At 37.7% G+C, this 26,195-nt stretch overlaps 1 pseudogene; it reads right to left on the bottom strand.

The window, feature by feature from the left end:
* Positions 1–3,254: 3,254 nt before the first annotated feature.
* On the bottom strand, positions 3,255–23,562 carry LOC132132321 (trace amine-associated receptor 13c-like; annotated as a pseudogene).
* Positions 23,563–26,195: the final 2,633 nt, after the last annotated feature.

Raw genomic sequence — 26,195 nt, forward strand, 5'->3', positions numbered from 1 at the left:
AATAATGGGCAGGAGGGCAAACTGGCGCTAAAATCACAAGAAAGATGCAGACGGACAAAACAGGCGTTAGTGGTGCAGACACCGCTGAAAACGAAACCCCGTCATATTCTGAAGTTGAACTCAAGGAAATGAAGTGAACCCCTGCCCATATTTATACTCTATTATGCTGTGTATGCTGTGCTTGCCTAGGGAGACCAAACTAGCAGTTTATAAAATCTCGACAAGACATCAACCCCACGTAAGCATATAGAGGTGAGCTAAATAATTGCGTCATTGCATTGGTGGTTAAAATGATGCTTTGATATTTTAGCAAGAGGTTTTGCACAAATTAGCCAAAAAGACTGGTGCGGAGTGTGCGATATATATCGTCTGCGATAATATCATAATTGTTGTTTTAATGATGTACGCGCGCATTTAGAGTGTTCTTTCACTGTGTGATTCAGTCTGTTGAAATGCATTTAGAATGAAATCAATCAAAATCATTTAGAATCAAAATCACACAAAGAATGCTGTCTTTTCCTCTAAAAATCATAATCACACACACACACACACACACACACACATATATATATATATATAGATAGATCAGTGGGGATTTCTTTAAGACTGCAAGGGAAGCTCAGCTTCCCCTCTAATGTAAAAAAAAAAAAAAAAAACATCGGCCAAATATGTACTATTATGTATTGTGTTAATCAGCTACATGTCGGCTGATTCGATTTTCTTCTCATACATTCCCGTAGCGTCACAGTGCATTTCCCTGTTGAAGCCGAGCGTCCATTGACTTCAATGGGGCTGCTTTGAACAGTTTTTTTCAGTGCTCCGAAGCTAGACGGTCATTGGATAAATGCTGCGATTATGTCCCGCCCACGGACGCTCAGCGTCTCTGGAGGTGAATGAAGACTGGGCTTCCGCGTGATGATTGGAGGATCTGTCGATCTCCTTTTGACTGACAGCGGTCTGCACCATAAGAAGTCGGTGAAGCTGTTTCACGCTCAGTCCCATGATCGCGGATTTCTCAAGTGTATTTGAAAGACAAACTGCGGCAATATTTCTTGATATTTGTAAAATGCAGAACCACCACAAAATTGAAATGGTAACTAAGACAGATTGAAAATGTGCGCGCGCACACACACACACACACACACACACACACACACACACACACACACACACACACACACACACACACTATAGCCATCTAGTGGTTAAAGTGATTTATTACAATTTTTAAACTGAATTTCCCCAAAAATGGGCAAAAATCTTACATTAAACCTTATAAAATTATCCATGGTATCCCCATGTATGAAAGTTAGAAATCTGGGTCTTTTATGAAGTGAATTTTACCTGAAATGCTTTTTTCTTTTTTTGTAAAAAAAAAAAGCCTATTTAAATAAATATTTATTTATTTATAGAAATGTAAAAGATTTAAATCCTCCAAAAACTGTACAAAGTTTAGTAAAAACATAAATGAACAGAGCAAAATTATATTTGTAAAAAATTTAAATATTTTACTATTACAAAATGAAATGTTATTGTCTGGGGTCAAAAAGACCCCGAGTGTGACTACAAATGAAGACCATCAGAGGGTTATAATGTAGGCCGAAAATGAGCTTCCCCTCTTTGAAAGACCAGCAGCCGCCACTGATATATATATATATATATATATATATATATATATATATATATATATATATATATATATATATATATATATATATATATATATTACAACAGGACAGTAAACTAAGAGACTTGCGTTTTAGACACCATATTGCCGGTTTTTGCTCTATTTCTACTACAAAAATTTATTCCAAACACAGCCACCAAAGCAAAATTTTGCATCTCTGAGCAACATGACAGTGTTTCGTTTCTGAATGAATCAACCGTTTAAATGATTTGGTTCAATCGCAATGACTCACTTATTAATAGTGACTTGCTGACACATACTGGCCATTTTAATTTCACATTTAAAGTATCTTTAGATTTTTTTTTTTATAATTAAGTTTTTATAATTTCAAATGAGTATTCAACATTTTATGTCTGGCATATCAAAACATTATTCATGCATTTGTAACTGCAGGTTAAAGGCATTCTTGTCCTGCACTAAACAGTGTGTAAATACATCTAAATGCCACTTCCAATGAATCTTCTGCATTTCCTCTGCATTAAAAGATGAGTTTGTTGATACTGATTTGCCAGATAACAGCCCAAATGTTTTATTATTCTAAATAACTGATTCCTTTAATTAAAAACTACTAGTTTGAGATTAATAGGCCTATCCCAGGGGTGTCAAACTCAGTTCCTGCAGGGCCATAGCCATAGTTTAGTTCTAACCCTGCTCCAGCACACATATCATCTAGTTTTCAAATAAACCTAAATGATTAGATTAGCTGGATCAGGTGTGTTTAATTAGGGTTATATCTAAACTGTGCAGGACTGTGGCCCTCCAGGAACTGAGTTTGACACCCTTGGCCTGTCCCATTTTGACTCCCTCCCACTGTTAAAATGTAACTAAGTCATTTTTACTCTGAGTAAATTTTAAATGAGCTACTTTTTACTTTTACTTGAGTTGATTTTTTAGACTGGTACTTTTACTTGTACTTAAGTAAAATTTCATTAATGTAATGGTACTTTTACTTGAGTAGAATATTTTTGTACTCTTTCCACCTCTGGTTGACTGATCATTTACATGGACTTGTCTTTGTTCAGTTGGCTTACACTTTACTATGATGTCAGAAAAGATCACTGATGTGAAAATTCGGAAACACAATTATAATTGGTATTATTCATGTTTTGCATGTATTATTGATGTTGAAATAATCTTCCACTGAATATTGTATTAAATGTGTGAAATAAAAAATAGAGTTCCTCAGATTTTGAAAATATTTATGATGTTGTCAAATTACAAACTGGCTAAAGAAATTTGTTGGGGTTGGAGGAGGGAGTTAATTGCAAGCAGCGTTGCGATGGATGAGACACTGAAGAATTGGAATTTAAATAGACTGGTCAGGAACAGATGACTGTCAGCTGATGTGAGCTTGACTGAAGTGGCCTACCTGAACTAACGCAATGCTGAATAATTCTTTTGATTATTGTTAGTATTTATGTCTACTGTATAAACATCAAAGCCATGACTAGAACAATAACAACAAAACACAGGACTAGGATCTATGGTTTAAACATCAGTTTGTGCTTTATCAGTAAAGAATAAAAAGTGTGGGGGGGGGGGGGATCATAACAACAATTATGATCTATTATAAACTCTGATTATAATCTGTAAAAATGTTATTGAGAGAGGATGCTGTCTGAAATATTTTAAGAGTTAATATGTGTTTAACTGACACTTTGAACCAACGGTAAAATAAAGCATAGACCAGAGGATTCAGGCCTGAGTTAATATGCACAATCCATATTAGAAATCGTAATATTTTGAGCGAAATTACTGTATTCACTGTAAGAGACAAGATGTAGTATGGAATATAGCAAAGCAGATAAACACTCACAATGATTCCTAATGTCAGGGCAGCTTTACTCTCAGATTTCCTCTTCGCTGAGCCCTCAGTTACACATTTACCACTCTTCATCAGGGAGTTTATAACTTTCACTTGCTGATGTACAACATAAAATATCTTCAGATAAAAAATTATAATCACAGTACAAGGAAATAGGAAAGACAAGAACAGATCAGCCATACTCCAGGCAGAGTTAGTCATAAAGGGACACTCTCCATAACACCCATGTGTTCTGCTTGATGGATCAAAATATCTGTTATCTGTTATAACAGAAATATTGTATGCTGAAGACCACATCCAGCAGATACATATGATAATCAAAGTTTTAGTTGTAGTAATTTTTTGTTGGTACAGTAAAGGGTGACACACAGCCAAATAACGATCAACAGCAATTAAAATTAAATTATAAAGAGATGCTGAAATGAGCAGCCCTGTTATTGCCAAAAACAGTCCACAGAATGTGTCCCCAAAGTACCAGCAGATCTCAATCTGCCTCGAGGCCTCTATGGGCATCACAAGTCCAACAAGCATATCTGCCACAGCTAGAGAGAGAATGATAAGGTTAGTTGGAGTGTGAAGCTTCTTGAAGTGAGAGATGGAGATGATCACCAGCAGGTTCAGAAACACAGTCCACACTGACAGCAATGAAAAAAACATATACATGATATTGGATTCATGCCTGGAGTGTTTTCCCTTGATACATGATGAGTTGATGGCAGGAAAGCAGTATTGAATCTCATGATCCTCAGTCTCATAGGCCATGTGTGAGCCTCCTCCTTTTAGGATTTTGTTCTGCTTTCCTTACTGTCCTTTCATTTATACAGTGTCTGGATCAGACTGACCAACCCATCTACCGCCCACTCTGATGCTGCATAATGACATTTAATAAGTTATTGTATGTATTCATTTAATCACACAGTAGTCTGTTTAACAGCCCATAGGTAACACTTTAGAATAGGAAATACTTATTCATCGTTAACTATGACTTTCCCCTCAATAAACTCCTAATTTTCTGTTAAATTAGTAAGGTCGTTTTTAAGTTTAGGTGTTGGGTAGGATTTGGGATGTAGAATTAGGTCATGTAGAATAAGGCATTAATATGTGCTTAATTAGTACTAATAAATGGCTAATATTCTAGTAATATGCATGCTAATAAGCAACTAGTTAAAGGACTCACACATGTAGCAATATTTGTTAGTTCTGTTTGTTGATTCAGGGTTAGCATCATCTGGGGTCCTCTGAGGGTCAGCATCATCTCTTCTCAGGTGTTCTGGGTCCAGACTAGGGTGCGTGATGGGTTGTAGCGTGGTAGAAGGCTAGTTAGGTACGCAGGAGCTAAACCATTTAGAGCCTTATAGGTAGGTAATGATAATTTGTAACTGATACGGAACTTAATAGGTAGCCAGTGCAGAGACTGTAAAATTGGGGTAATATGATCATATTTTCTTGACCTCGTAAGGACTCTAGCTGCTGCATTTTGGACTACCTGTAGATTGTTTATTGACGAAGCAGGACAACCACCTAGAAGTGCATTACAATAGTCCAGTCTAGAGGTCATGAATGCATGAACTAGCTTTTCTGCATCAGAAACAGATAACATGTTTCGTAGCTTGGCAATGTTTCTAAGATGGAAGAATGCAGTTTTTGTAACATTGGAAATATGATTTTCAAAAGACAAATTGCTGTCTAATATAACACCCAGATTTCTGACTGTAGAGGAAGTAACAGTACATCCGTCTAGTTGCAGATTGTAATCTACAAGATTCTGTGTAGTGTTTTTTGGTCCAATAATTAATATCTCTGTCTTATCCGAATTTAATTGGAGAAAATTATTTGTCATCCAATCTTTTACATTTTTAACACACTCTGTTAGCTTAGATAATTGGGAAGTTTCATCTGGTCTCGTTGAGATATATAGCTGAGTATCATCAGCATAACAGTGGAAGCTAATTCCGTATTTTCTAATAATATTACCAAGGGGCAACATGTATATTGAAAATAGAAGGGGACCTAGGACGGATCCTTGTGGCACTCCATATTTTACTGATGATAAATGAGATGACACCCCAATTAAGTAAACAAAATGGTAGCGATCGGACAGGTAGGATCTAAACCATCTTAGAGCCTGCCCTTGAATACCTGTATAGTTTTGTAATCGAACTATGAGTATGTCATGATCTATGGTGTCGAACGCAGCACTAAGATCAAGTAAGACTAGAAATGAGATGCAGCCTTGATCTGACGCAAGAAGCAGGTCATTTGTAATTTTAACAAGTGCAGTTTCTGTGCTATGGTGGGGCCTAAAACCTGACTGAAATTCTTCATACAGATCATTTTTGTGTAGGAAGGTGCTCAATTGAGCGGACACAACTTTTTCTAAAATTTTAGACATAAATGGAAGATTTGAAATAGGCCTATAATTTGCCAGTACACTAGGATCTAGTTTTGGTTTCTTAATAAGAGGCTTGATAACCGCCAGCTTGAATGGTTTTGGGATGTGACCTAAAGATAACGACAAGTTAATGATATTGAGAAGCGGTTCTTCGGCTACAGGTAACAGCTCTTTCAGTAATTTAGTGGGTACAGGATCTAATAAACATGTTGTTGGTTTAGATACAGAGATATGTTTATTTAGCTCTTCCTGTCCTATAGTTGTAAAGCACTGCAGTTTATCTTTGGGTGCGATGGATGAAACTGAAGTGTTAGATGCTGTAGAATCTACATTCACTATTGTATTTCTAATGTTATCTATTTTATCAGTGAAGAAATTCATAAAGTCATTACTATTTAACGTTGGTGGAATATTTGAATCAGGTGGCGTCTGGTAATTTGTTAACTTAGCCACTGTGCTAAATAAAAACCTTGGATTGTTTTGGTTATTTTCCATGTTCCAGGAAATACTTTTCAGAGCAAACATCCTCAACCTACACGTGAAGTGTTGATCAAGGATATGTAGGTAAGAATTTCAAAGGCTGGTATATTTTCTCTCCAGAATAAACAGGATTATGGGGGTCATACACCAGACAAGAAGCGATGGGCCGTGCCACATCTTTAAAATTTTAACTGTGTTTTATAGGGGTGTAATGGTATGCAAAAATCACAGTTCGGTACGTACCTCGGTTTTAAAGTCACGGTTCGGTTCATTTTCGGCACAGTAAGGGAAAGAAATGCAAACACTAAACTGCAGGTTGTTTATTACTATACACTTTTTAAAAAAAATCATTTTTAATTAAATATATATAAAATAAAAAAAAGAATAAGAAATAAAATACTGCTGCAAAGTTCTCCTCTAAATAAAATACTCTCAGTCTCAAACCAATATCATATAATAAAATATAATGTAAATTATAAATAAATATGATTACAGTGCAGCATTACCAATCCCAGCTTGTAGACCTGCTTCACCAGAACCGTGCCATGCCTGCTGCTGTAGGTGACAGGGAGACCGCCGACAGACCAGGCTCTTGTCTTCATGACAACAATATCTATACATCATGTTGAGCATAAATATAAAGCCTACTGATAAAGCACACCGTCAACAGTATTTACGGCAAAATAGACTATGTTTGACAGGTGCAATATCTGAAAATCGATAATTATTAATTTATTTTTGAAATTATATTTATATCTGAATGTATGTCAACCTATAGACTTTCAAACATCAAAGTGTCATGAATTAATATGTATTTGTGTACAAAATGACATATAAACATATTTTCCTATTCTATTTTGCCTGGAAACGCTTCCAACATGCTTGCGTGTCGCGTGAAAAATAGGCGTCGGTTCTATTTCTAGCATGCACACGTTTTCCGCGCGGCTCGAGCCGCGCCTGAGATGCGCGTCTCACGCAGGCAGTCTGCAAGCTCTAACCTGTTAATATGGGAGCCGAATTAAAAACGGACACGCCACGCAGTTGAGACGCTTAAGCCACGCATCCAGTATGTCGCCGGCCTTAGAATCAGCTGCAGGGCGGGATTTGCGCTGAACGCGGAGACTTCCGCGACTTAATATGTTCGTTTGGAAACACGAAAATTTACTTGTTCCGCGTACAAAATATTGCACTCTGTCATTCGGTACACACGTGCACCGTACCGAAAGCCCTGTACCGAAACGGTCCGGTACGAATACACGTACCATTACACCCCTAGTGTTTTATCTATGAGAGTACGCACACCGTCAGTTCCAGTTGGTGATATTCTGGGGTGATTTAGGATGCTCTTCAAATCCTGCCGCACATGCCACTCACATAAGGAGCTTAAAACAAAGACAAACTTTTTGCTAAAAGATGCTAGGATTAGGCTTGCTCCGATAGTCGGCGTTGATGGTGTTACCGGTGTTAAGCCGCAACACTGTTTACTTCACTTGCCCACCAAGTCAACATCCGCCACGTCGATTCGATTTTTTATACTAAAAAGAAAGAATCTGAGGAAAAAATGCTGTTTTACACTTATGTTAGTGAACCGGATCCACAGCCTGGTAGTAAAGACCCAATAACGGTATGCGTTAGCTGGACACAGACAGGAAGTACTGATAAAGCACTGCCATTTGTAAACCAATTGCGCCATACTTTATCCTTTATCATGACTCCAGATAATCAAAATGACAGACACTCTATATTAATCGATACATTTCTACACAAAAGCAGTCCCACAGCTGATTAGCAAAACTACACTGAACAAAATTATAAACCCAACACTTTTGTTTTTGCCCCAATTTTTCATGAGCTGAATTCAAAGATCTAAGACATTTTCTATGTACACAAATTTTCTATGTACATTTCCTATTTCTCTCAAAGATTATTCACAAATCTGTCTAAATCTGTGTTAGTGAGCACTTCTCCGTTGCCGAGATAATCCATCTCACAGGTGTGGCATATCAAGATCCTGAGTAGACAGCATGATTATTGCACAGGTGTGCCTTAGGCTGGCCACAATAAAAGGCCACTCTAAAATGTGCAGTTTTACTGTATTGGGGGGTCCGAAAACCATTCAGTATCTGGTATGACCACCATTTGCCTCACGCAGTGCAACACATGTCCTTCGCATAGTTGATCGGGTTGTTGATTGTGGCCTTTACAACATGAGTTACCTGGAGACTTACAGCTGCACTTGCTGAATACTCACCACACAAACTACATATTTTGCACACATTATACACATTATATTTTAGATGCCTTGTTCAAGCTCTTGTTCTGTGCAGGTTGGATTATTGCAACGCACTCTCTGCAGGTCTTCCGGCTAGTTCTGTCAAACCCTTGTGAAAAGAAGTGCACTTACAGTAAGTATACTTTTATAAAGTGTACTTATTGCGGAAATAATATAATTTAAAAGAACACACATAAGTGCAAATTAAATGTTATTTTTGCCGCTTAAGTACATTGTATTTGTAATTAATTTCAAATATTTCACATTTCTGAAAATTAAAATTAAGTTATATTAAATGCAATAAGTTGAACTTTTGAGTGATTTTTTGAACAACTTAAGTGGGACTTAAAAGTGGGACTTTTTAGAACATCTTTATGAGTACAATTATATGTTCATAATTGCTTCTAGTGTCTTTAACTCTCTGGAGTCTAAGGGTATTTTTGGGGCCTGGAGAAGTTTTGTCATGCCCTGACATTTGTGCTTTTTTCAGTTTCTTATAAATATCTAAATGGCTAAAGTCTAATCTCACTGTAATAAACACAAACTGGGCTATAATAATATGTGAGCAGCATGTATATACATGACTTTGTTTTTGAGAAAACAAAATGTTATGCGTGGTTAGTAAAAAACTAAAAATCTTAAATCACTTGAATAAGGCCATAAAACACATACAGAACATTGGTTCCCGGGACTTTTGAGAACTGGAGCTTGTAGCCTAGAATTTTTCTTTCTAAATTATGTAAAGATCATCTTGTTTACTCACTTACAGAAAATAATATATTGAGTTAAATTTTCTAAGACACTTTTTGTTGGTAAAAATCATATGCAAGTAGGCATCAACTATCATGAATATCATTGTGATTTACACCTGAGAAGACAAAGCCCCGCATAATGAGCTGCATAATGAGCCTTTCAGTCAGCTGTGTGACTGAGAGGGCTGAGTTAATAAATACAAAATAAATGTATATAAATGTATATAATTTTATGTTTGTAGTTTATTTAGAATATACTTAATTATCCCACAACATAATTTAATATCCACTTGCGAGTGCAGTTAAACAGTTTATTAAGAACAATCAAAGCTGACTTTCAAACTAAATTTTTTTTAGTCACACAATCCTTCAGAAATCCTTTTAACAATGTGATTTTCTACAAAAAAAAAAACAAACAAACAAAAACATTTATTGTTATTATTATCATATATCATTATTATTATTAATGTTGAAAAGAGCTGAGAATATTTTTGCAGGTTTTTTTTTTTGGGGGGGGGGGGGGGGGGTAAATTGAAAGAACAGCATTTTTTGTTACTTTTGTTACATTTACATTTATTTGTTACATTTATATTATTTACATCAAGATTTTGAATGGTATAGTAGTGTATATTGTTATTGAAACTTCATAATGTTTCACTTGATTATACATTTAGCCAGGGCTTTCTATAGATACATCTCTCGTGTCTCTTCGTTGAGTATTCACTGAGATACAGTTCATTTTAATGACACGTTTGTAAATGAAGATCAGCGCAATATGCTTAAAGTGTACTACTAATGTACTGACAAACAATTAATGTGAACTAAAATGTATTTTAATGTCAGTTAACAATAAACCTAAGTTTGAATTAAATCTAATGTTTTTGACCACACCAATGCATATTATTTGTAGTTAATTTAAAATATATTACAATTTAAACTTACATTAATTGCAATTAGTTTAACTTTTGAGTGATTTTTTTGAACCACTTAAATGGGACTTTAGTATATTTTACATGTGATTTGAAATATGGTAAATATGCACTTCTGATAAGCAATTAATGTGAACTAAAATATACTTCAATGTACTATATCTCTAGCAATGAAGTTGAAATTGAGTATATTAAAAAATAATAATAATAACCTCTTAATAACCTAGCTACAATCAACGCAAAAACACAAAATGGAAAACCCTCTACATTTGTTGAAAAAAAAAAAACAATCTCTAAAACAAATACACAAAAATGCTTTTTGCTGATGCACATGAAAAACCCAACACTCTACAGTTACAACACTTCAACTCACTTATTAGAAAGAGTCTGGAGAAAAATGCTAATTTCACCATCACAGAAAACACCATTCTTTAAGATGTGTAAACCTGTTTCCTCACCGGGGACCTAAAAATGTCCTCAAGGTCAAAAAGTACTGGTATTACTATACTTGTGGTGTCATTTGGTTGCCATAACATATAGGATTACTAACACACAAACAGACATACACTTAATACAAAAAAAAAAATAAAGAAAATTATCATTCCACATACAACAAATGAGACCTTATTGTAAAACATTACCAAAATGGGTTACTTGTACCCCTGGTTTCACAGACATGGCTTAAGACTATCCCCAGACTAAAATGCAATTCTGAGCTGTTTCAACTGATATAAAATTGGGTAACACTTTATAATAACGTTTTGTTATAAGTCACTTATAAGTTATGATTAACAAATCATTTAAAAAACATCACTATATGTTCATAAATGATTAATGAGTGGTAAGCTAACGATTTACAAATGTGTTGTAAGTTATCTTAAAAAAAGTTGAAATCATGAAATAAATCAAATTGATCATTAGTAGATGGTTTATAAGTTATTAGTTGATACCATTATTTATCACTTATAAATAACTGAAGAATTTATGTCAAAATCGTTTTGTATGATTATCTCAAGAAACAATTGTTAATCATGAACAAATGATGAACAAACTATTAGTAAATGATCAGTATATGATTTATTGGCGAATTTGTTAGCTGGTCTGTGTTCAAAAGCACAAACATGCAGGTATGCTAAAGCACTATTTTTAAGAAGAGTAACTAATTTGTTTTGAAGTGGATAAACATTTATAAATGCCTTAGTCAGGTGATTCCAGTGGCTTGTGTTAAATCCTTTCACTCATCAGCACAGAGTTGTGTTCTGTGTGGAGTGTGTGGGATCTAGTGATGAAGTGAACCTCTTAACTGGCTTTTACCTTCCACTGAAGCTCACATCAGGTGCACAGAGTTAAAGACTCCATGTGTATCAGAGAAGACAGCTGTCTATATCCTCACCAGTCAGTACTTAGTACACACTACACACTGTTCAACACCTGTTATAGATGATGTGTAAATGCAAGAATAAATCATTTACAACACTTTCTGCATCCCCTAATCTAAAGTGTAAACTATTCATTACTTCTAAATGTGTTACATATCACTCTTAGACCTTTCTTACCTGTTACAAATTATTTGTATATGTATACAAGTCATTTATTTCACTTTCTGCATCCCCTAATCTAAAGTGTAAACTATTCATCACTTCTAAATGTGTTACATATCATTTGCAGATCTTTATAAATTATGTACAAACTGCAGTTGCCATATGCAAAGGTTCTGGTATACCTTTCTGTTACAGTATATGCAAATCCCTTATATTTAAATTATACATATTTTTATGCAAATATATTTTACTATTATATAGATATCTTTGAGCCTCTAACTCTCTCCTTATACACAACTTTTTAGCCACTTCACAAAAATAAAAACACATTATAGATATATTGACAGAGACTATTATCTTAGTTAATATACTATTGTATTAAAAATATCATTTTAATCTCCCTACTCCACTCTATAATCTTAAACATAACCATTACAATATACAAAGTGTAACAGGCAGATAAATGTACGTTAGTCACAATAATTGATTTAAAACATTACAGAAAGCAGTATAAAGAACACATAAAATGACGAGTGTGCTACATTACCAATGTTCTGACAGCAAAACAATTTTGTGTAAGTTACAGAATGAAATTAAAGTGTTTAATCGCTGCAAACATTCTCCTGATCAGCATTCCACCCTTCAAAGCGTCGCGCCTCATCTCACTAAACACAATTTGGCATGTCGCAAACAATCTATGGTGGTCGCAAATCACAAGTGACAGCCAATAAGGAGCGAGGTTTGACATCACTGCCGCAAACAAGTGTCGTTGTGTTGAAGCGACAATTTTGAAAGTTTTAACCATAGACAGTAAAAGAAATGGACACAGCAACCCCATTGGATTCAACGGAGACAAGTGAACTTAATTAGAAGCACACACTTCCTGGGGGTCGAGCGTACTGCACAGACTCAAACTGAGCTTGATGACGTAGATGTCACGTGAGCAACCTGACCATAACGTAAAATACAAGGTAATGGTATCTTACATTTTTGTGTTTCTTTAGAAATGATTAATGGAAAAATGGAGTCTTTAAACGCCTCAGATATAAAGTTATTCGCTGTCAAAGTGACGTCAATATGAATGGGAGTCAATGGAATGCTAACAGCAGGTGGCGGTCTGCTAGCCAATGGCGGTGCCCAGGGGTGCTTCATTAAGATATGAAACCCTGCCCCAAATGATATTACACATTTAGAAATGATGAATAGTTTACACTTTAGATTAGGGGATGCAGAAAGTGTTATAAATGACTTGTGTACATATACAAATAATTGAACACACAGAACACAAGTCTGTGCTGATGAGAGAAAGGATTTAACACAAGCCACTGGAATCACCTGACTAAGGCATTTTTAAATGTGTATCCACTTCAAAACAAATGAGTTACTCTTAAAAATAGTTCTTTAGCATACCTGCATATTTGTGCTTTTGAACACAGACCAGCTAAAAAATTCGCCAATAAATCATTTACTGATCATTTACTAATGGTTTGTTCATCATTTGTTCATGATTAACAATTGTTTATTGAGATTATCATACGAAACGATTTTGACATATATACTTCAGTTATTTATAAGTGATAAATAATGTTACCAACTAATAACTTATAAACCATCTACTAATGATCGGTTTGAATGATTTCATCATTTCAACTATTTTTAAGACTTTACAACACATTTGTAAATCGCTAGCATACCACTCATTAATCATTTATGAACATATAGTTATGTTTTGTAAATGATTCGTTCATCATTAACCATTAACTTATAAGTGACTTATAACTGAATTAATAAAACATTACTAAAATGTTAACTCATTACTTATTAATCATCGTTGGGTGCTTGAGCACCTGCCCCTTTGCCCCTTGGTGCCCAAAGTGCCCTTTTGTCAAAGCAAAATTTCCTCTAATTTTTTTTTTTTTGTGAAAGCTAACACCATGTTTCCTGATGATATCTCCCAAGGGTAACATATAAAGCGTGAAGAGTAGCGGCCCTAGTACTGAGCCTTGAGGTACTCCATACTGCACCATACTGATACATCTTCATTCACTGCTACGAACTGATGGCGGTCATATAAGTACGATTTAAACCATGCTAATGCACTTCCACTGATGCCAACAAAGTGTTCAAGTCTATGCAAAAGAATGTTGTGGTCAATTGTGTCAAACGCAGCACTAAGATCCAATAAAACTAATAGAGAGATACACCCACGATCAGATGATAAGAGCAGATCATTTGTAACTCTAAGGAGAGCAGTCTCAGTACTATGATACGGTCTAAGTCCTGACTGGAAATCCTCACATATACCATTTTTCTCTAAGAAGAAATATAATTGTGAGGATACCACCTTTTCTAGTATCTTGGACAGAAAAGGGAGATTCGAGATTGGTCTATAATTAACTAGTTCTTGGGGTCATTACACTACTTTTCCATATATTGATCAAATAACAATCTATAACGGTGCAAAACGCGTTTACTTACACGTTTGAGAATCGAGATATTTCCTGATATATTAAGCATGTTTGGAATTGTTTTGAATAAAAAGGAAAAATAAATAAAACATAAGCCTATATCAGTTATACAGTGCTTTCTTAGCATGACTTATAACCAAAACCCTTCCCCCCCACCACCAATGTGCCCCCTCAAAAATCATGACTGCAGGCACCCTGATCGAGGGGTCTGGTCTTTTATGTTATTTGACTAAACTATTATTATAGTACAGTATTTATTTATTTTTTTAACACGTAGAGTGCCTTAAAAATAATTATCACAACACTGGTAAGGCTTATTCTGATTTTCCCATTCTCTGAATTATCATTATGAAAATAAAAACAATTCAGAAATGAATTAAAATATAATTATATTTTAAATGTGACACAAATATTTTTTTTCTACAATAGCAACAGTGTTTACGACAGCAAGACCACTTTAGCCTGTAAACTCAATATCTCTCTGGAAATAAATTTACAAATATCAATGTCAATATAAAATTAATAATATACCTGACCTGCCATCAAAGTGCAGTGTCAAGGAGATGAATAACACATGTAGCCTGTCATTTGTTAACATTGCAAACATGTTAAATTTTAGACAACTACAACAGTAATAATAATATTAATCACTATATTCCAGTGTATCGGTTGTTTAATGTTTTGTATCAATATTTAAGGTGGACCTATTGATTAGGTGCAAGAGTAGTAGTGATGGTTAAAATAATAGATTAATGCTGAAATAGTAAATTGAGCCTTGTTCCTAGATGGACAGATAGAGGAGAGTAATAGATCAGATGAGGAGATGGAGATAGAGGAAGAAAAAGAGGGAAATATAGAGGCACAAGTGACAGAAAGAGAGCAGGGAACAGCAAGGAGCCAGGAGACAGAGGCTGGTGAGAAAGAGGAAAATGCAGAGGCACAAGTGTTTTCTATAGTTTTCACTATAACAGCTGTTCTTAATTATTCTGTAGAACAGAGAAGAAAGGCCATCAGGTTGGGACAATTTAAGACATTTCAGCTTCTTATCCCAGAGTTATTATTAGGTGGAAATAATTGTTTTTTTTAAATTTTAAACTTAAAATTGTCTCTTCTAATCTGTTTCTTTTTCAAAACTGCATCACAGCATTTGCTGCCGTATCAATACATAATCATCAATATCGATACGCGAATCGACAAGGAATGCATCACATTATATTGCTGTATTGCAATTTTTAACCGCGCTATTTAAAGTCTTGTTCCATGTGCCCCTTTTATACTTTGAGTACCTGCCCCACCGAAGGTCTCTGCACGGGCCTGTATAGGCATTATGTAATGACTGTTTAATAACAATAACATGCATAAGAGCCTTTGTTTGAAGGTCTTTCTTTTAATTTCTGATGTGTAGACTATATCCTAAGACTATCCCACGTTTTGAAATTAACTCACTGTAATTTATTTTATGATTTTTAAGGATGTTACAATGTTATATTATAAAGTTATTGTTGTTTTACATCTTCCTTTCACCTCCGTTTACAAACCAACATTTTACAATAACATTCAGTTTGGAATCTGTCCCTTTGCGCCACTGGTAGTTTCGCGAATGATTTTAACACACAACTGACTTGCAGTTAATGCCTTGGCCCTGTGGCAACAGTACATGCAGTGGTATTACCCATTTTGTTTGTCCACCTACTGTAGAAATTAAATGGGTCATATTATGCAATTTCAAGTTTTAATTTATCTTTGGAGTGTTACAAGCTATTTGTGCATAGATAAGATCCTTAAAGTTGCAAAGACTAAAGTCTCAAAACCAAAGAGGTATTCTTTGGTTAATATGGTGAATATGGTGACATGCCAATCAGCTAATCAATTCAAAACAGCTGCAAAGGTTTCAAAGCAAAATTGATTAAAAATTCAGTGAACTTCACAAGGCAGCCATATCACCCTGGAGCCCAAGACCGGTTTCCCACTGAAGCTAAGCATGGCTGAGCCTGGTCAGTACCTGTATGGGAGACCTCCTGTGAAAACTAGGTTGCTGCTGGAAGAGGTGCTAGTGAGGATGAGTGCTCATCCTGTCGTCTGTGTGGGTCCTAGCGCCCCAGTGTAGGGATGGGGACACTGTACTGTAAACAAGCACCGTCCTTCGGATGAGACGTCAAACCGAGGTCCTGACTCTCTGTGGTCATTAAAAATCCCAGGATGTCTTTCGAAAAGAGTAGAGGTGTGACCTCGGCATCCTGGCTAAATTTGCCCATTGGCCTCCGACAATCATGGCCTCCTAACAATCCCCATATCTGCAGATTGGCTTCATCACTCTGTCTCCTCTCCACCATAAGCTGGTGTGTGGTGGGCGTTCTGGCGCAATATGGCTACCGTCGCATCATCCAGGTGGATGCTGCACACTGGTGGTGGATGAGGAGATACCCCCTGACTATGTAAAGTGCTTTGAGTGCCTAGAAAAGCGCTATATAAATATAATGAATTATTATTATTATTATTAAGGAATGGACTGGTGCTGAGGTCAAGGCATCAAGAGCCACCACACACAGATGTGTCAAGGAATTTGGCTGCAGTTGTCATATTCCTCTTGTTAAGCCACTCCTGAACCAAAGAGAATGTCAGAGACATCTAAGTAGAAGAAGAACTGGACTGTTGCCCAGTGGTGCAAAGTCCTTTTTTCAGATGAGAGCAAATTTTGTATTTCATTTGGAAACAAAGGTCATAGAGTCTGGAGGAAGTTCATAGCTCAAGTTGCTTTAACTCCAGTGTTAAGTTTCCACAGTCTTTGATGATTTGGGGTGCAATGTCATCTGCTGGTGTTTGTCCATTGTGTTTTTGTTTTAAAACCAAAGTCACTGCACCCATTTGCCAAGAAATTTTGGAGCAATTCATGCTTCCTTCTGATGACCAGCTTTTTGAAGATTTGAAGACTCTGATTACATTTTCCAGCAGAATTTGGTACCTGCCCACACTGCCAAAAGCACCAAATGTTGGTTAAATGACCATGTTGTTGGTGTGCTTGACCGGCCAGCAAACTCACCAGACCTGAACCCAATAAAGAATCAATGGGATATTGTCAAGAGTAAATTGAGAAACAAGAGACCAAAAATGAAGATGAGCTGAAGGCCACTATAAAAGAAACCGTCTCAGGTTATGCATGTAACCATGTTTCCCTTTCAGTCGGTCACGTTCTACATTAGGCCAGAAAGAGACTGACGAATGGGATCTCGCCCGAGAGCCCAATCACCTTTGCGTGGTTAAAAAATGAGCCAATGGTACGCCGAGTACCTTGGTCTGTGGAATTTGCATCGCGAGCTCCGCCCGGCAGAATGGGTCAAGCTTATGCTTCGGAGCCGAGCACATCGCTTGCTGCTTTCACCAGAGTGTTTAGAAGTGAGTCAGCTGGTGTTGGTGTGACGGCGCGATTCAGTGGTTCGTCTGGGTTTCCTGCAGTCAGCTCCCGCGTTCCCCTGAGTGCTTCAGCGCCACTGAAAGAGCTTTTTCTCTCACAAAAAAGTAACTGGTTGAATTTGTTTCTTTTTAAAGACGTAATTTCACCCATGTGTTTCTGGGTGCGGTCGATCGCTGCATCACAAGATGGACTTGAGTCCTTGGGAGATGAGGATTCGGCTGCATTGCCTCCCTCGGGAGTGCCAGCATTGCCCGAGTCCAATCCCGAGCTGACAGCCGGGCTTTCCCGGGCAGCTGAGAGCATCGGGCTTGACTGGAATCCTCCACTCTGCCCTGAGTGCTCGAGGCTGGATGATTGGTTCCTAGGGGCTGCTCGTGCTGATCGCCATCACCTCCTCCTGGTTTCTTTCTTTCCGTAAGTGCACCAGGGAGTGTCCAGTTCATGGAGGGCACCTTTAACTGCCCGAAACTGTTCTGGTGCTTCCTCTGCCATCGAGGGCCGGCGAAGGCGGAGGAAGCACCAGAAGGGGTATGCTGGGACTCCCCCATTGGAGTGTTCTGTTGCGATGCAACTGTGTCCTCAGAGCACCTCTGCATGGCGTGGTCCCAAGCTTCTCTCCAAGGCCTGTAAATTCTCATCCACGCTGTGGCCAAGGCTTACAGAGCTGCGGGTCAGGCCGATTCTGCCCTGCACGCCATGGCCACCCTTCCAGTCTACCAGACCAAGCTGCTCAAAGAGCTGCACGGGGGCAGTGCTGACCCAGGGATTTTGCAGGAGGTGCGCACTGCTACCGATCTCGCTCTCCGGGCGACGAAGGTTACTATGTGCTCCTTGGGTCAGGTGATTTCCACTTTGGTGGTCCAGGAGCACCACCTATGGCTGACCCTGGAAGACATGAGGGAGTCTGATCGGACTCAACTCCCTGGTCTCCCAGGCTGGCCTCTTCAGCGACGCGGTAGAGAATTTTGCCCAGCAGTTCTCTGCTGTCGAGAAGCAGTCTGAGGCCATCCTGCCCCGGTGGTTTGCTGCTGCCCTCTGCCGCCGACTCAGCCACCTCAGCCTTCTCGTCGCCGAGGCCGCCCCCCTGCGGTCTCCGCCGCTCCCGCTCGGCCACAGCAGCAGCCTTCACTCTGGAGACGGCTGCAGAAGGGCATGCATTGCCTTCTCATGCCCACGCCCGGAGCTATAAGAGTGGAGGACTCAGCATAACGAATCTCTAAAATGAGAGGAAACCTAACAATGCTCAACCTGGCATGGGAGCTCTTAAGTGTGGAGGTCTCAGCATAACGACTCTCTAAAGCAAGAGGAGACCTGGCTACAACCAGTCACGGATTGCCGAGACTCAAACCCACACCTTAGGGTTAGAAGTCAAACTCTCTAACCACTAGGACACAACTTCCCCTCTTTTACTGACTAGGCGGAGCTCTGGGTAGCGGAGGCTTCAGCAGAACAACTCTATAAAACGAGAGGAAACCGATGCTCACCCTGGCAGGGGAGCTCTTAAGAGTGGAGGTTTCAGCATAACTACTCTCTAAACTGAGAGGAGTCCTGGCTACACTCAGCACTAAAGACAGTTAGCGAGGCTCACAAGAAGATGCCTACATACCAGTGGAACTGTCTAAGCGGAGCTCTGGGGAGCGGAGGCTCTTGCAGGATGACTCTCTAAAATGAGAAGAAAACTAACAATGCTCAACCCTGGTAGGGGAGCTCTTAGGAGTCGAGGTCTCAGCATAACGACTCTCTTAACCGAGAGGAGACCTGGCTACACTCAGCACCAAAGGCAGTTAGCGAGGCTCAAAGAAAGAACCTACAACTCATATCACTGCCCATGACAGAGCTCTAATGAGCGAGGGCTTCAGTAGGATGACTCTCATAAATGAGAGGAAGCCTAGCACTCAACCCTCTTAAAGAAACTCTTAAGAGTGAAGGCCTCAGCATGACGACTCTCTAGAGCGAGAGGAGTTCTGACAACACTCAGCGCTAAAGACCATTAGTGAGGCTCACATAAAAGGATCCTACAAATCAAAAGTGCTGTCTAATCGGAGATATAAGGAGCAGAGGCTTCAGCGGGATAACTCTCTTAAACGAGAGGAAGCCTAACAACACCCAACCTGGTTGAGGAGCTCTCAAGAGTGGAGGTCTCAACCAAACGACTCTCTAAAATGAGAGGAGACCTGACTACTAAATGCTAGACACATTTAGTGAAGCTCACAATAGAGCCTACATACTAATAGTTCTGTCTAAGTGGAGCTCTAGGAAGTGGAGTACACTGCCAAAGACTCAGAAGCTAGAGTACTAAGCTAAGAGTACTAACCATGCTCCTAAGTGTCAAAATCGGCACAAAGGCCCTCAGATGAGGGGCCACAGATCTGTGAACAGATAGCACTAGGAACTGTGATCTCAGTATAGCAACCCTCAAAGGAGGGGAGCTACCAGTCCAGCGTCGGCGCTATGTTGGGGCATTCGAGGGCCATGCCCCCCCAGCATTCATTGATGCCCCTCCTACAGGCCATGGCGTGGCCCCCCAAAAATATCCCTTTTAGTTATTATTTTAATATTAAATGTTTAAACTGTAACTTAAATTAAATAAAATAAAAGGAATGGGGGAAATGCATAATTTTGGTTGTTCATGGCACGTTACTAGGCTTTGTCATGGTGAATGCTTATTGGTCGCCGAGTAAACTTGTTACATTTGATTTGCAGTGCATGCAAAATCCATTTCAAGTTGAAGAACAGTTTGTCCATTTATATTATAGACAGTTGTTAGCAGATAATTTTAAAAATTGCAACAAAAAAAAATTGTATTTACGAAAATGGTTTAGACCTTCGCAGCCTCGTCAATCAGCAGACTTAGATACTCCGGCCATGACCACCAGTACCACGGTCTTCCATACAGCACATCATCTCAACGTACCACAACCATCTGATTGCCATGCCCAGTGTGCTGACTGCTTTTAAACATGCATTGTCATTTGGTGCATCCACAGCAATGTGTGACAATTCATTCTCCACTCTGAAAAATGTTTTTTCGGAGCACAGACGCACAATGCTACATGAGAGAAAGGCCAGGTTAGTGCAGCATGCATTCGAGAAAGACTTGACTTAACACCAACATTTTCCTATTTACATGTTAAGATTTGTATAGTTACAGCTAGTATAAATAACAAGGTCTGTTTTTTTTGTCACATATCGGGAGCAGTATGTTAGCTGGAGCCATTTGCCTCCAGTCTTTGTGCTAAGCTAGGCTGGCAGTGGGATCGTCAGACAGAGTTACAGCACACACAGAGATGAGAAGGGTATGTATGGACTTATTTAACTCTGGGGTATACTGTGAATAAGCTAATGGCCTAAAATGTTGGCATGTCCCTTTAACGTTTGGGCTTAAATTGCTGAAACAGTGGCACAATTTTTCACAACCTCAAGTTTACAGTTTAAAAACAAGTCACAGTAAAATCTTAGTTTTGAGGTACTAGCAGAACAATGAGAGCTCATCTCCATGAACACCTTCAATAACCTCAAGAGTATTTCAGTTTCTCTGGGTACTCAAAATCAACGGCAAACAGAAAGCCGAACAAGTATATGCAAGTGCAGGTTAACGTTTGGCCTTAAAGTGCTGAAAGAGTGGCACAATATTTATCACAATCAAGTTTACAGTTAAAAAAATGTTTTAAATTCAAACAAAGTGCAAGCACATTTCAAAAAATACAAAAAAAACTATGTACTTGCATCTTAAATGCTTAAGATAAATGCAACATCACAGTAATAGCTTATTTTTTAGGGACATTACCCTAGGAGGACAATGAGTGCTGCCCATCTCCATAAACACCTTCTCAATAACCTCGAAAGTGTATTTTAGTTGCTTTGGGTACTCAAAATCCAAGGCAAACAGAAGGCCGAAGAGGTAAGCAAGTGCAGACTGCAAATCTGCAGCATCTTTCAGTACAATTACCTCCTCCAACACAACAGAAAATTTGATGACACTGGGCAGTGTGCTGGGGCAGGCATCATCTTCAATTACAATAAGGATTCCCACCTTCATCCCTCTGGTCTGTCTGTCCTCTGGAGTCTTTTCCTGATGATAATAATAATAATAAAAAAAGAATTAATCAGTATCACTTGACACCAACAACAACAACAACAAAAAAGGAACTATTAAGTAATTGATGTGCTCTAAATTTTGCAATCCCACCTGCAGAATCTGCAAGATGTTAATAATTTTATAAAGTACATAAATACACAAAATACAATTGGCTATTTTTCAATTTAGTACTGCCCTGAATAAGCTACATCACAAAAAAGCAATTATAATAACCAAGATGGTATATTTTCAGTTTCATTAAAATTCAAAATATTAGAGATTAACAAATTGCATACAAAATCATTGACTGAATCATGGTGTATTTGCAAAAATATACTTTAAATCAATAACTAATGAATAATCAAAACAATCTGTTTGTTGTTAAAGGAGAACTTCAGTCAATTTTAACATTGAGATAATTTTACAGTACATAGAACAGTGTACACTGTTGGGTACAGTCGAACAGTTGACCGAAAACAGGATGTAAACACGGTGTGTGCTGGCTGAATGAACATCACTTTTATTCATATCTTTTACATCTAATGCAGTCAGTCATATTCACCGTACTCCCTCTTGAAGGAATCACTCATAATGGCTGGGCACTTGAAATGTCATATCAAGGATGTTAAGAGGCTAAAAGCAGGTTTAAAACTAGTCCCATTTAAGTCAACAGGGTGCAAATTTTAAAAAGAGGATAACACGTGTAGGCAACACTGATTTCAGGATAACACTGGCTCAAGGTCATGGTGCAAAGGATCCTAAGGTTGAAATTACTCCGAACCATCCCTTTAACACAAAAAATCCCATTACCATGGCAAGATGATGTATAAGTAATGAAACATGACTCACCTGGCATGTTCTAAAACGTGCTGAAGAGTCTTCTCTGAGAAACACTGGGAGACCTTCCAGGACGGTTTGCCTTCTATGAGACACAATATTTGTGGTCTAAAAAAAAAAAATGGGTACAAAACAACAACAAAAATATTGTAATGCACTGTTATTAATTTAATTTTGTTATGAGTTTGCATGTATTTTTAAGTCACAGAGCCTCTGCTAATGAGCCCATGAATCAAAATAGATGGCTTTAATAGGAAATCAGTATTGTATGCAGTAAGTTCAGAACCAAAATCTAATCAGCTAGTGAACACTTGACATACATTGTCATAATTCTTCAAAAATATCTTCTGAAAATAAAATAGCAAATGGCTCTTATAAATCGTTTTTTTAAAACATCTATCTATTGGTAACTTTAACAAGTTACCTGCTGATCAAGCTTGTTGAGAAGATCTTTCATTTCGTTTCCAAATGCCCCCTTTCTTGCTCTGTACAACTTGAGGAGTTGTGGAGTGTGCTGGTGTATTGCTGATCTGAAAGTATCGAGGAGGTCCACACTGGTAATGCGTTTGAATTCATTACATAACTGTTGATAGAAATAAAACAGGTCTTGGTTGAAACATTGACTAACTGGCTTCAAATGGCTTACAACAGACATTTACAAGCAACAGAACAATAAAATGCATTAAAGATCATCTACACCCAAATAATTTCACTTCAACCATCTTCATTTTACCTCATTTGGAAGAAACAGGGCAGGGCATCGTTCCAGCACTTCAGATACCATTGGCACTACTTCCACAATCTCCTTTCGTCGGAGGGAGAAAGTCAAGCTCATTTTCTGATTGATAAGCACTTCATTCTTGGTTTTCTTCTTCATTTCCTCTACCATGTTGTGTATTTTGGAAAGATGTGATTTAAGTGAACTTGGGTTTTTGAAGGTGCAGACACAATTGTCATAAAAACAGGGCCAATTTCTTCCTTCTCCATGTCGTAGACTAATATGTTTCAGAAGGACATCTTGAGCAGAGTGGGAAAATTAGCAAATTTTGCATTGCATGTGCTGATGAGTGCCAAAATCTGAAATGCAAACATAAGGACACTGCTAGAGCAGAACTGTATGCATGTAACCTTAAAACCCAAAATGAATACAAAAGCATTAGAGCTAGGTGATAAAACAATAATGATATGTATTGCGATAGACACGTAATCGATATCAAGAAAAAACGCATTCGATATAACGTTGAAACGTTCGATAAAAAAAAATCTTCGCCGAAAGAAAAAGAGGTTGGCGAAGCAAGTTTGGTTGCATGAACAAAAGAACTCACTCTCTCGTAAACCTAGCAACGTAGGGAGTTAGCCTATAAATTCAAGATAAAGAGTCGACTTTAAAATATTTCTTTGGTGTCACGTTATTGCAAAAAATTCCCAAACTAAATAAAGTTAGTTTAAAATAAGTGGCGATTTCGAACTTCTTAACTCAAAACGATTACCTCAGATTCTATTATAAACATTTTACATGCTGAATGCTGAAGTTAGGAGACTTGTTTAACAGTTAATCTTGCTTGTAGAAAAAAAAAATCATACCATGCATACGTTAACAGGGCTTTGCGATCAATAATACATACTAATTTTACAAACAACTTCAAAATAATGCATATATTCTACTTATTACTTACATAAAATGATACTTACTTTAAATGAGCCGTTAACTTAGCAGTCTTGTCAGCAGTCTTGTCGATTCCGATGAGTAGAAACACGTGACAATGCCTAGCCAGGCAAAGGGCACAAGGACAAAATGTGCAGATTTTCACTGACTTTGAGTTGTCTGAAATGGGAAATTTATATTAGCCCACGGCAGCGCGTGTGTGAATAACATTAGCCTATAAATTCAAGATAAAGAGTCGACTTTAAAATATTTCTTTGGTGTCACGTTATTGCAAAAATTTCCCAAACTAAATAAAGTTAGTTTAAAATAAGTGGCGATTTCGAACTTCTTAACTCAAAACGATTACCTCAGATTCTATTATAAACATTTTACATGCCGAATGCTGAAGTTAGGAGACTTGTTTAACAGTTAATCTTGCTCGTAGAAAAAAAAAATCATACCATGCATACGTTAACAGGGCTTTGCGATCAATAATACATACTAATTTTACAAACAACTTCAAAATAATGCATATATTCTACTTATTACTTACATAAAATGATGACTTTGAGAAGAAACACGTTGGATGCAAGTAAATCCGTAGGTCTCGCACGCTGATGGTCAAAATGGCTCATTCGTCTTTCCACTGTTCAACAATTGTTGAACCAACGACTTTTCACTAGTTAAGCCAACATTTTTGCATTTAATTGTCCAGTTAACTTAAATATAATAATTAGTCTAACTTTTTGTGAGTTGGATTTTTTACAGTGTAGATCTGCTCTGACGCTGACTCTGTACCAGTCTCAAGAACAGTTGATCAGGGAGGCTCACAGAGAGCATCACAACCTGTGCTGAGAGGATGAGGAGGCTCAAGTCACGAGCCTCTTTCACCAGTAATGTACTGTAGATAACCCACATTATACACTGTTCCTATTCTGTAAAAAATTGAAACAAAAAGGAATTCTGGAAGAAAAGGCATTTTCTTGTGCAAACGCTGGCAAAAAGCTAGAGTACAGACCTCTGCTCTAGTAGCTCTGCGAATGCAACATCCTTCTCTCTTGTGAGTCAAACATATATGTGCTTCGTACACAAAGTCTGTTAAAGACAAAAAAAGAGGATGATGTGATCATAGGCTTCCGCCAGCCAATGTCAAGATTATTGTTGTTATTTCATTCATGCTTCAGGCACCAGTCACGCTGCCAGCATTCCCATAGTGCACTCTACAGGATGCAACGTGGGGTTCCCTTTCGAAAGGGAAATGGGCTTCCATACCACCTCAGCAGTGCCACAAACTGATCACCTCCATCCCATGTCGAACTGAGGCAGTAATTAAAGCAAAAGGAGCCCCTACCAAGTATTGAGTACATGTACAGTAAATGAACATACTTTCCAGAAGGCCAACAAATCACTCTTATTATTATTATTATTGGTCTTATGAAGTATTCTAATTTGTTGAGTGAATTGGTGGGTTTTTGTTAAATGTGAGCCAAAATCATCACAATTAAAAGAACCAAAGACTTCAAATATTTCAGTCTGTGTGCACTGAATTTATTTAATACATGAGTTTCACATTTGAGTTGAATTACTGAATATATATGTCCCCACTGGATGCAACACATTTCATATTATTATTATTGGTTTTCTGCCATTGTGCTGGGACACAGGCAGCATTACAGTATGGTAAGAGGCATATCATTTCCGTCACATGCTTGAAGTATTCGGTCAATTCCAATGAACTGGATAGATCAGCGCACACATAGCTTTTCAGAACAATGAGCTTTGTAAAAAAAAAATAACTAGTTTCAGAAGGGCAGGCCATAGAGGAGCAACAATAATGTACATTATGTGGAAAATAATGTTTTTTGAACATAATGGCA

This window comes from Carassius carassius, chromosome 49 (genome assembly GCF_963082965.1).
Source record: "Carassius carassius chromosome 49, fCarCar2.1, whole genome shotgun sequence".
Taxonomy (NCBI): Eukaryota; Metazoa; Chordata; class Actinopteri; order Cypriniformes; family Cyprinidae; genus Carassius; species Carassius carassius.